The 9,105-nt window shown below is 43.6% G+C and overlaps 1 long non-coding RNA gene across 2 annotated transcripts; it reads left to right on the top strand.

Moving 5' to 3' along the window:
* The first annotated feature begins 3,221 nt into the window (after positions 1-3,221).
* Positions 3,222-7,864, top strand: LOC118352867 (uncharacterized). 2 transcript variants are annotated; one of them, XR_007407393.1, is made up of 3 exons: positions 3,222-3,310; positions 7,028-7,170; positions 7,688-7,864. It is a non-coding gene; the product is annotated as an uncharacterized LOC118352867 (long non-coding RNA). The 2 variants fall into 2 exon arrangements; XR_004810753.2 differs by having other exon boundaries at positions 7,028-7,864.
* Positions 7,865-9,105: the final 1,241 nt, after the last annotated feature.

Consider the following 9,105-nt stretch of genomic DNA (forward strand, 5'->3'; position numbering starts at 1 on the left):
TGGGTGGCTCAGTGGTTGAGCGTCTGCCATTGGCTCAGGCGTGATCCTGGGGTTCAGGGACTGAGTTCCATCGGGCTCCCTTGCAGGGAGCCTGCTTCTCCCTCTGCCTGTGTCTCTGCTTCTCTCTCTACCTTTCATGAATAAATCAAATCTTTTTTAAAAAATGAGGAAATTGAAAAAAAAAAATGAGGAAATTGAGACCCAAAGAATCAAAAAAATAAAACTGGATTAGGTATGAGAAAAAATTTCAGACCTTAAGGAATGTTGGATTGAAAAAATATAAATGCATGAAAAGTCAAATAACAGCATAAATGAAATAGGAATAAATATAAAAGTAAATGTTGTAGGGGTGATTGGCTGGCTCAGTAGGTAGAGCATGTGACTCTCGATCTCAGGGTTGTGAGTTTGAGCCCCATGTCAAGTGTAGAGATTACTTTAAAAAAAAAAAAATCTTTTTTAAAAAAACCAAAACTAAAAAAAGAAAAAGTTGTAAGGAAGAACACAGTTGCTAGAAGAATGGTAGAGGTCACCATGCATCCAAAATCAAAGTAGGGCCAGCTCAACCTTCTCACGACCCCACCCACTCCTTCCACCTTCATGACCTCCCAAGGCCATCATTGTCTCCACCAAGATTACCATAACAGCTTCCTCACTAGTCTCTCTGACTTCAGCCTTACTTTTTCCCCTTTTTTATTTATTTATTTATTTATTTATTTATTTATTTATTTATTTATTTATTTTTTAGAGAGAGAACAAGCAAAGGGGCAGGAAGGGTAGAGAGAGAGAGGGAGAATATTAAGCAGGCTCCACACTCAGCACAGAGCCCAGTGCAGACTTGATCTCACAACCCTGAGATCATGACCTGAGGCAAAAATCAAGAGTCTGATGACACTTAACCGACTGAGTCATCCAGGCTTATTTTTCTAATCAGGTCTCCAAACAGGATGACTTTTGTAACATACAAATATTACCCCTTCACTCCCCTTCTTGAACCTTTAGTGGCTCCCCATGGCGCTAAGCTCAAGTAGAACTCTTCGGCTTCATCTACAAATCAGTCTCTATCCCTTGCCAGCAGTTGCCTGAAAGCCTCTGCTCCTTACAGACTGCTGTATAACAAAAAAAAAAAAAAAAAATCTGGTCTTTGTCTCTTTTCCGGGAACAAAGCTCCTAAAACATTTGGGATTTCCTGAGTGAGAGGAGTGTCTTTTGTTATTCATAAGAAGTCCCTTCCTGTTGCACCTGCGTTTATGCTAATGAAGTGATCTAGGGTGGGGCCGCCCTAGATTGCCTCAGGATGGGGCTGGTCAGCAGAGAGACCAGGGATGAGAAGGTCAGGACCTCCAGCCCCACCCACAACCTCCTGGGAGGCTAGAGGTTAAAGTCTATAAAAACCTTGACAATGGGACACTTGGGTGGCTCAGCGGTTGAACATCTGCCTTTGGCTCAGGGCGTGATCCCGTAGTCCCAGGATCCAGTCCCACATCGGGCTCCCTGCATGGAGCCTGCTTCTGCCTCTGCCTGTGTCTCTGCCTCTCTCTGTGTGTCTCTCATGAATAGATAAAAAAAAAAAAAAAAAAAAAAACTTGGACAAGAGAGATGTGGTGTTGGATGAACATAGGTATTGGGAGAGTGGTGGACCTCAAGTTCATTTAGACAGAAGTTCCTGTGCTTGGGACATCTTTCTGATGTTTCCCTATGTATCTCCTCATCTGGCTGTTGATTTGTCTCCTTTATAATAAACTATCAAATGTAAGTAAGGAACCTTCCTGAGTTCTGTGTACTGATCTAGCAAATTATTGGACCCAAGGTCGTGGGAACCCCCAATTCACAGCTAGTCAGAAGTGTGGGTGATCTGAGACTTGGTAAGTGGCATCTGAATTGGGGCCCTTTAGCTGTGGGGTTAGTGCTAACTCTGAGTAGTTAGTTTCAGAATCAAATTGAACACTCAGTTAGTGTTGGAGAATTGGTTGGTGTCAGAAAACATCCCAGAGATAATTGTTTTCTTTTGCTTTCCCAGTGTCCTGAACTATGTTTCCAGGCCCTCTGCCTCCTGGCTTTTGTACAAGTCATCCCTTTTCCTTGCATCACTCCTACCGAGACTCCTGGTCTGGCTAATCTCTTTTCATCCTTCATGCCTTGCTTTGATGCCACCTCCCAGGAGAGGTCCTTCCCGTCACTAGCATGTGTTAGCACCTACACCCTGCTCCTTCATAGCGTCTTTGACTTCCCCTTCCTAACAATGACTTACATGCTTGTCTTCTCCTAGAGCAAAGGTAGCTCTGTAACTCACAGACAGGTGGGCCATATCTCTCTTGCTCCCCATCATATCCGGCACTGGCCATTCTGCCTCGTGTGTCGTAGGTAGTTGAGTATATTGGGTTAAAATGAATGAACGAATGGATGTTGTAGGAATTTAGAAGAAAACAAAAAAGAAAGCAGTATAGCTTGAGATGTCAGGAAAGAGGTAGGCTAGGTCCTGAATGACAAGTGGATAAGCTTTGGCAGCTGGTCTGATACATCAGGACAAACCATGGCTCCTTCCTCCATCCCAGGGGACAACTGTGGTGTGTAGGACAGGACAGAGCACTGAACTAGGAGACAGTAAAACACATTTTTTTAGGGTGATAAAAAAGCACTGACAAAATATAGGGATTGTTTATTTGGCCCAGAGTGTGTATGCACACACATGCTATATCCAAAAAAGACAAGGTGGTGGAGAAATGCAAAAAATGAAAGGAGAAAGAATGCTATCCTGACAAATAAATAAAGCCACTTGCATCTGTCTCTCTAGGGCAAAGGTTGGCCAAGTTTGCTTGCATCTTTTACCACGCTGGGGTTTTATTTATTTTAAAACAGCTCTATCAAAAAAATAAATAAGTAAATAAATAAAACAGCTCTATCGAGGCATCATCGATATCAAAGAATTACACATATTTAACAGGTACAATTTCATGAGTTTGCACACATGTGTAAACACTCGCACTGCATCACAAACAAGGTAACGGATCTATCCATCGCCTCCCTAAGTTTCCTTACGTCCCTTAGTTTGTTTCTTTGTTTCTGATAAGAACACTTAGCATCCTGACCATTGACCAAATGTCGGTGACAAGGACAAAACCAAATAGGGAAGTTGTTGGTCCCGGGGCCCAGTGAGATGCTAGACCCCAGGAAGTGATGTAATCCGGGAAGTCACATATTTCACAGAAAGGTGCAATCCAGGAAGTGGTGTTTTAGTTTCAGTCGAAAGCGCAGGAGGCCAACATCATTGCTGAGACCTTGCGTAGGGATCTGCCAAAGCAAAGGGCTCAGGGTAAGAGGCAAAACTTGGCAGGAGGTGCAGGGGCTGTGGAGGGAGAAGATGGGGCGGATGTACCACCCCCTGGAGAGGTGGTGAGCTGGGGGGGGGGGCACTCCATCAGCATGTACATGAATGGGATGACACAGGACCAGCAAGCAGGTTTCTTCCAGGCTCCATACTTACCCACTTTCATCCTAAGGGAAGAACAGACATTTTACGTACTTCTGTGAACAGACACTGTTTTAGTTAAGTAAGGGAAATAAAGAAAAGGAGAGGAAAAAGGAAAAAGAAGCACAAACACCAAGGGGCCAGTAACAAATGTGTACCAGTGAAGATGAACCACGATGGAAAAGATCTCAAAGAAGATGAAAAACTCTGTCCACTTTTGCCGCAAAGCCCTGGGTATGACTTCCAGCTTTGGGATCCCGAGCACGGCCAGAGACTGCAGATTCATCCGGCTTCTGGATGTGTTTAGGACCCATAAACCATAACTCCAGTTCAAGGAACCCCTTCCAGGCACCTACAAGAGAGGATAGAGTGAGTTTTAGGGCAGTAAAACAGGGTCCCCAAGATACAGGCAACATCACATTTTTAAGATCAACAGGAAAATAAAAATAAAAATAAATTTTAAAAAAAAGATCAACAAGGAAAGGCGAAGGTAAAATCTTTTACTCCTAAAAAAATTTTTTTTCAAATACTCCAGAAAAACTCAGAAGGATGAGAGAGAGAGAGAGAGAGAGAGAGAGAGAAGACTCAGGCAAAGGAAAGAAGGCAGGCTGCATGCCCCAAGAAGTATGGAAAGCATGACAGAAAGGAGAAGAAGCTTGCAAAATTAGGATCCCCTGCTGGGCGCTCCATCCAGAGCCAGCAGCTGACTTACAAGGCTGGAGGGTCGGAGGTCCTGAAACATGCCTCCTGCTGAGACATCAGAGCAAACTTCTTTATGAGAGGATGAAACTTTACTTTCTTTCTCAGCTTTCTGGGTACAGAGCTGATTCCTTAAAAAATTCCCTTCCAAAAAAAAAAATTCCCTTCCACCCTTCCAAGTGCTCTCTCTCCAAAACTCAAACTGTCATTTTCCCATGGCTCTCCCCCTCCCTGGAAAGCTCGAGAGCCCTCTCTCTTCCCAGCCTCAGAGAGGTGCCCAGGGGCGAGGCAGGGCTCCTGCACTCGCTGAGCTGCTGGACCCGGACTGCCTCCCTCTTGCCCTCCTGACATCCGCAGTGACACCCCCGGCCAGCCTGCCCCCAGGCCTACTCCACCACCAAGGCCTGGACCGCACCTTTCAGAAAAGGGATTCCCTTTAAAAAGGATCGCTCATAGACACACCTTGCACATCCTGATGAAAAATAATCTAATTTTCCTTTAATTTGTAAGTGTTTACAGAGAGCTTCAGATCAGCTTGGGAAGATTCCAGAGAGTAAAAACTTAGAAATGGGGGAAAGAGTTCTAAAAGTGCTAAAGAGGGGGGACGCCTGGGGGGCTCAGCCGTTGAGTATCTGCCTTTGGCTCAGGTTGTGACCCCAGGGTCCTGGATTCGAGTCCCGCATCGGGCTCCTTGCGGGGAGCCTGCTTCTCCCTCTGCCTGTGTCTCTGCCCCTCTCTCTCTGTCTCTCATGAATAAATAAATAAAATCTTTTTTTTAAAAGTGCTAAAAAATGAAATGAAATGATATTTAACCTATATTTTAATCATTTAAAGAACATTCTTATTTGGTAAGTGACTTTAGTAGGCAATTGTGTTGAAGTACCGCCCAGGTAATACGGTAGTGCCACTCAGGGCTATTTATCCCTGAATCCTGGTTGGTTCTTTTTTATTTTTGCTCACGGGGGCCACATGTGCTTTAACATCCAGTCACTTTGGGTGTTTCTGATGAAGCCGGTGTAGGGATGAAGTCAAATGTCAGGAATCTGAAAATTAAATGCCTCTCTAAACCAATAACAAGCTTGGTATAGGAACACACACATCCTGAAAAAAGATTCAAATAATTTGGAAGTGTATGAAGCAAAGTCCCCATTCCCATCTGCTCTCCCACACCCAGGGGTGTTTAGAGTGAATATCCTTAACTATTTAATCATCCTTCCAGACCTTTTAATATCTATCTGTCTATCCATCTGTCATCTGCTTGGTACATGGCATACTCACATATATGGAAACTTACTCCGGCTGTGCACACTGCCCAGCACCCTTGCTTCTAATTGTTTTTAACAAGACAATATGTTATGGACGTACACTGAGGTTGTTATATAAAGATTTACCTCATTCATTATCATGGTCACACTGCCTCCCACAGTGTGGGTTTATAACTATATAAACTAACTGCTCTGGGAACTCTGGGCTTCTCAAATATTTTCCCACTACTTCAAAATAGTGTATTTGGGGCACCTGGGTGGCTCAGTGGATGAGCATCTGCCCTTGGCTCAGGTCGTGATCCCGGGGTCCTGGGATCAAGTCCCGCATGGGGCTCCCTGCAAGAAACCTGCTTCGCCCTCTGCCTGTGTCTCTGCCTCTCTCTGTGTCTCTCACGAATGGATAAATAAAATCTTTAAAAAAAGAAAAAGCGTATTTGTATCAGGCTTAAGAGCACAAGACTTGTACCAGGCTGCTGGGGACTCTGCTGCTAGCATTACCCACCCAGTGTGTCAAGTCCCTGTGTCTGTAACCCTGGGACAGCTGCCCCTACCTCGTAGTGCTACGCCCATCAGACGGGTTCGTATCTGTAAAGCACTTTGCAGGGCATTTGCCACATGCCAAGTGCTTGCTGAGTATCATCTACGCCTTTGTAGCCTGGGCTAGCATTTCTGTAGCCTGGGCTACTATTTCTGGGCTAGCGTTCTGAAGTAGAATTTAAGAGATTTGCCCAAATGCCTTTCGAGAGTCTGATTAATTTACCCGGCCACCAGTCAGGTACAGGAATGTCACTTCTCCCTCACCTCTGTGCTGAGACTTTTCTAATTCTGTTCTCCGACTCAGATTTCAGGCCCAACCTTCTCAAACATTCCGTTTGTTTGTTTGTTTGTTTGTTTGTTTTTAAAGATTTTATTTATTTATTCATGAGAGACACACACAGAGAGAGGCAGAGCCACAGGCAGAGGGAGAAGCAGGCTCCATGCAGGGAGCCTGATGTGGGACTCGATCCCGGGACCCCGGGATCTCGACCTGAGCCAAAGGCAGACGCTCAATCATTGAACCACCCTGGTGCCCCTCAAACATTCCTGATCCATGATTTCTTTAGTATGATTCCGGTTTGAAGTGGCCTGGAAATGTAAACTTGAGCTTAGAACACCTGCCAAAATTTCAAATACCTGTACTCTTTAATCCAGCAGTGCTGATTCTGGGAACTGATGCTACAGATAGACTAACAGACTTGCCAAAGGATGTGTCTACAAGGTTATTCATTGAGGTATTGTCTGTAACAGCAATAGGCAGGAAGCTAATAGGAGACTGGTTAAATAATTGATGGCTCATCCACACAGTGGATTACTATACAGCCTTTTTTTTTTTCTTTAGAGAGAGAGAAGCTGTTTTGAGCTGTTTTGTATCAATACAGAACAATATCCCAGATGTATTTTTAGGTGAAAATAAGAGTATAATAGATAACACTTGGATCCCACGTTTCGTCAATTCTGAGATGTGCATTTTTTCCCCACTCTGTTACATTTTTGAAATAAGGATGTGTGATAGTCAGAGACATGTCATAATTTAATTGGAATGGTTTCTTTTTCCTAGCCCATGAAATAATGATGTCTTACAGTCTGTGGCATCTTGGATCTGATGAAATACAATAGCGCTTACCAAGCCCAAGGCACCGTTCGTTTCAATCTCACGACATACCTGGGAGGATAAGTACTATTCTTTTCTACATTTTACAGGTAAGGAAATGGGATTTGACCTTGGGCAGTCTCACTCCGGAGCCCATGCCCTTAGAATCCTGACACCGTACCTCTCTGTGATGACAGCACCACGTGCCTCATGTAGAGGACTCCCTGTGTGCCAGGCCCTGCCCTAAATGCTTCCTACCTGTATGTGCTCATCTAATCCTCAATCACCATATGAGACAGTTGCTAGTATTGTCTTCATTATACAGAAGAGGAAACTGAGGCACTGAGAGGTTATGAAACTTGCTTGAAGCCACACAGCTAACAGGTGGAAGAACTGGGATTTGGCTACAGAGGTCATGCTCGTAATACTCTTTATGCTGCCCTTGGTATAAAAAGAGAGGGTTATGATATATTCGTATTTGCAAAATGGCATCTTAGAAGGAATAAAAGAAGCAATTACAAGTGTATCATTAGGGTAGTAGGTGGGAGCTGAGTAACTGGGAAGGGGCTGGGAAACAAAACTTCCTATTGTATACCTTTTTCTTATTTGATTTTTGTCTCCTGTCAGTGTATGACCTGTTTGAACCAAGCACAATGACAATTTTAACTTTAAATTAATAAACCAGTGGTGGTCGTAAGTATCAATAAGATTTCTGTATCCATCTGCTCTTTTAATATCTATCTTTTAAGCCTCAGAAGGTTTTTGCTTTATTGTTATTAAAATAGCAATGGAAAAGAGACGAAACCCTCCATCAATCATGATCACATATACCATGATTCCAAGGCTTGTGTCTCATCAACACACTGCATATGTAGCTCTGTCAAGCCATGCCACTACGAGGATGGTAGTGTAAAACCCACGCACAGTTCCACCGCTCTCTCTCTCTCTTTTTTTTTTAAGATTTTATTTATTTATTTATTCATGAGAGACACAAAGAGACAGGCAGAGACATACGCAGAGGGAGAAGCAGGCTTCCTGCAGGGAGCCCAATGTGGGACTCGATCCCAGGACCCCAGGGTCACGACTTGAGCCAAAGGCAGATGCTCAACCACTGAGCCACCCAGGTGCCTCCCACCCCTCTCTTTAATGGCTGTTGTCCTGGGGTGTGAAGAGTGGAGTAGCGTGAACACCAGTTGTGTTGTGTATTGATTTCTTAAAGTTTTTAATTCTCTGTAATGTTCAATTTATAGAGCCATTGACCCACCTGACATTTTCCCCCATCATAATTCAGAGAATCTGAATCTCTTGAGTATCTAGGTTCCCCCAGAAATCCTACCTTGAAGGATGGGGGCTTGGATTGCCTTGTATTTGTAGTCCACTGTTGTGGCATCAGCTTTAAAGTGAATTTTAAGCCCAGCACCCCATTCTGATGCTACAGAGGCCTGGGTAAAAAACAGCCATCCTTCTAATGTTGATTTTTCCACATGCTATTCCAGCTCGAGGGGAAAATACCTGGGTTCTGTTTCTTTCCACATAAAGGCCTAAATAATCAGCTAATGCAATTCTAGTATTCCTAGATCAGGGTGTACTGTAGTCAGAGGACTCAGGACTCGCTGTAAATTCCCTAAGCCATCAGAAGAGACCTCAGGGAATGCCACATTTTAGAATTCTTGGTGAGGTTATAAAATGAAGAAACACCCAGATGGGGCCACAAAATTATGGCGTATTTGAAATATACACATTTTTAAGTCAGTCCTTTGACTAATTAAAAAACAAAAATGACACAATGTACTGTATTTCTGCTAATTGGAAGATAATTTCAGAATTCATAAAAACACTAACTCATAGCACAAGATCAGCAGTGTGGTCCAGTGATGGGCCACAGGTTTAAAGGCGCTGGATAAACATCTTCTTTTGATATTGTTGGTGTGTTTCTGTGGTTATGTGTATAATCTCATTTGGAAATAAGATTAAAATTCTATTTATTTAAGATGGTCTGTTCCTGTGAGGCCTGGGGGAATTCAGCAAAATTCTCGGGGCAGGGG

The sequence above is a fragment of the Canis lupus genome, chromosome 30 (assembly GCF_003254725.2).
Source record: "Canis lupus dingo isolate Sandy chromosome 30, ASM325472v2, whole genome shotgun sequence".
In the NCBI taxonomy this organism is placed as follows: domain Eukaryota; kingdom Metazoa; phylum Chordata; class Mammalia; order Carnivora; family Canidae; genus Canis; species Canis lupus.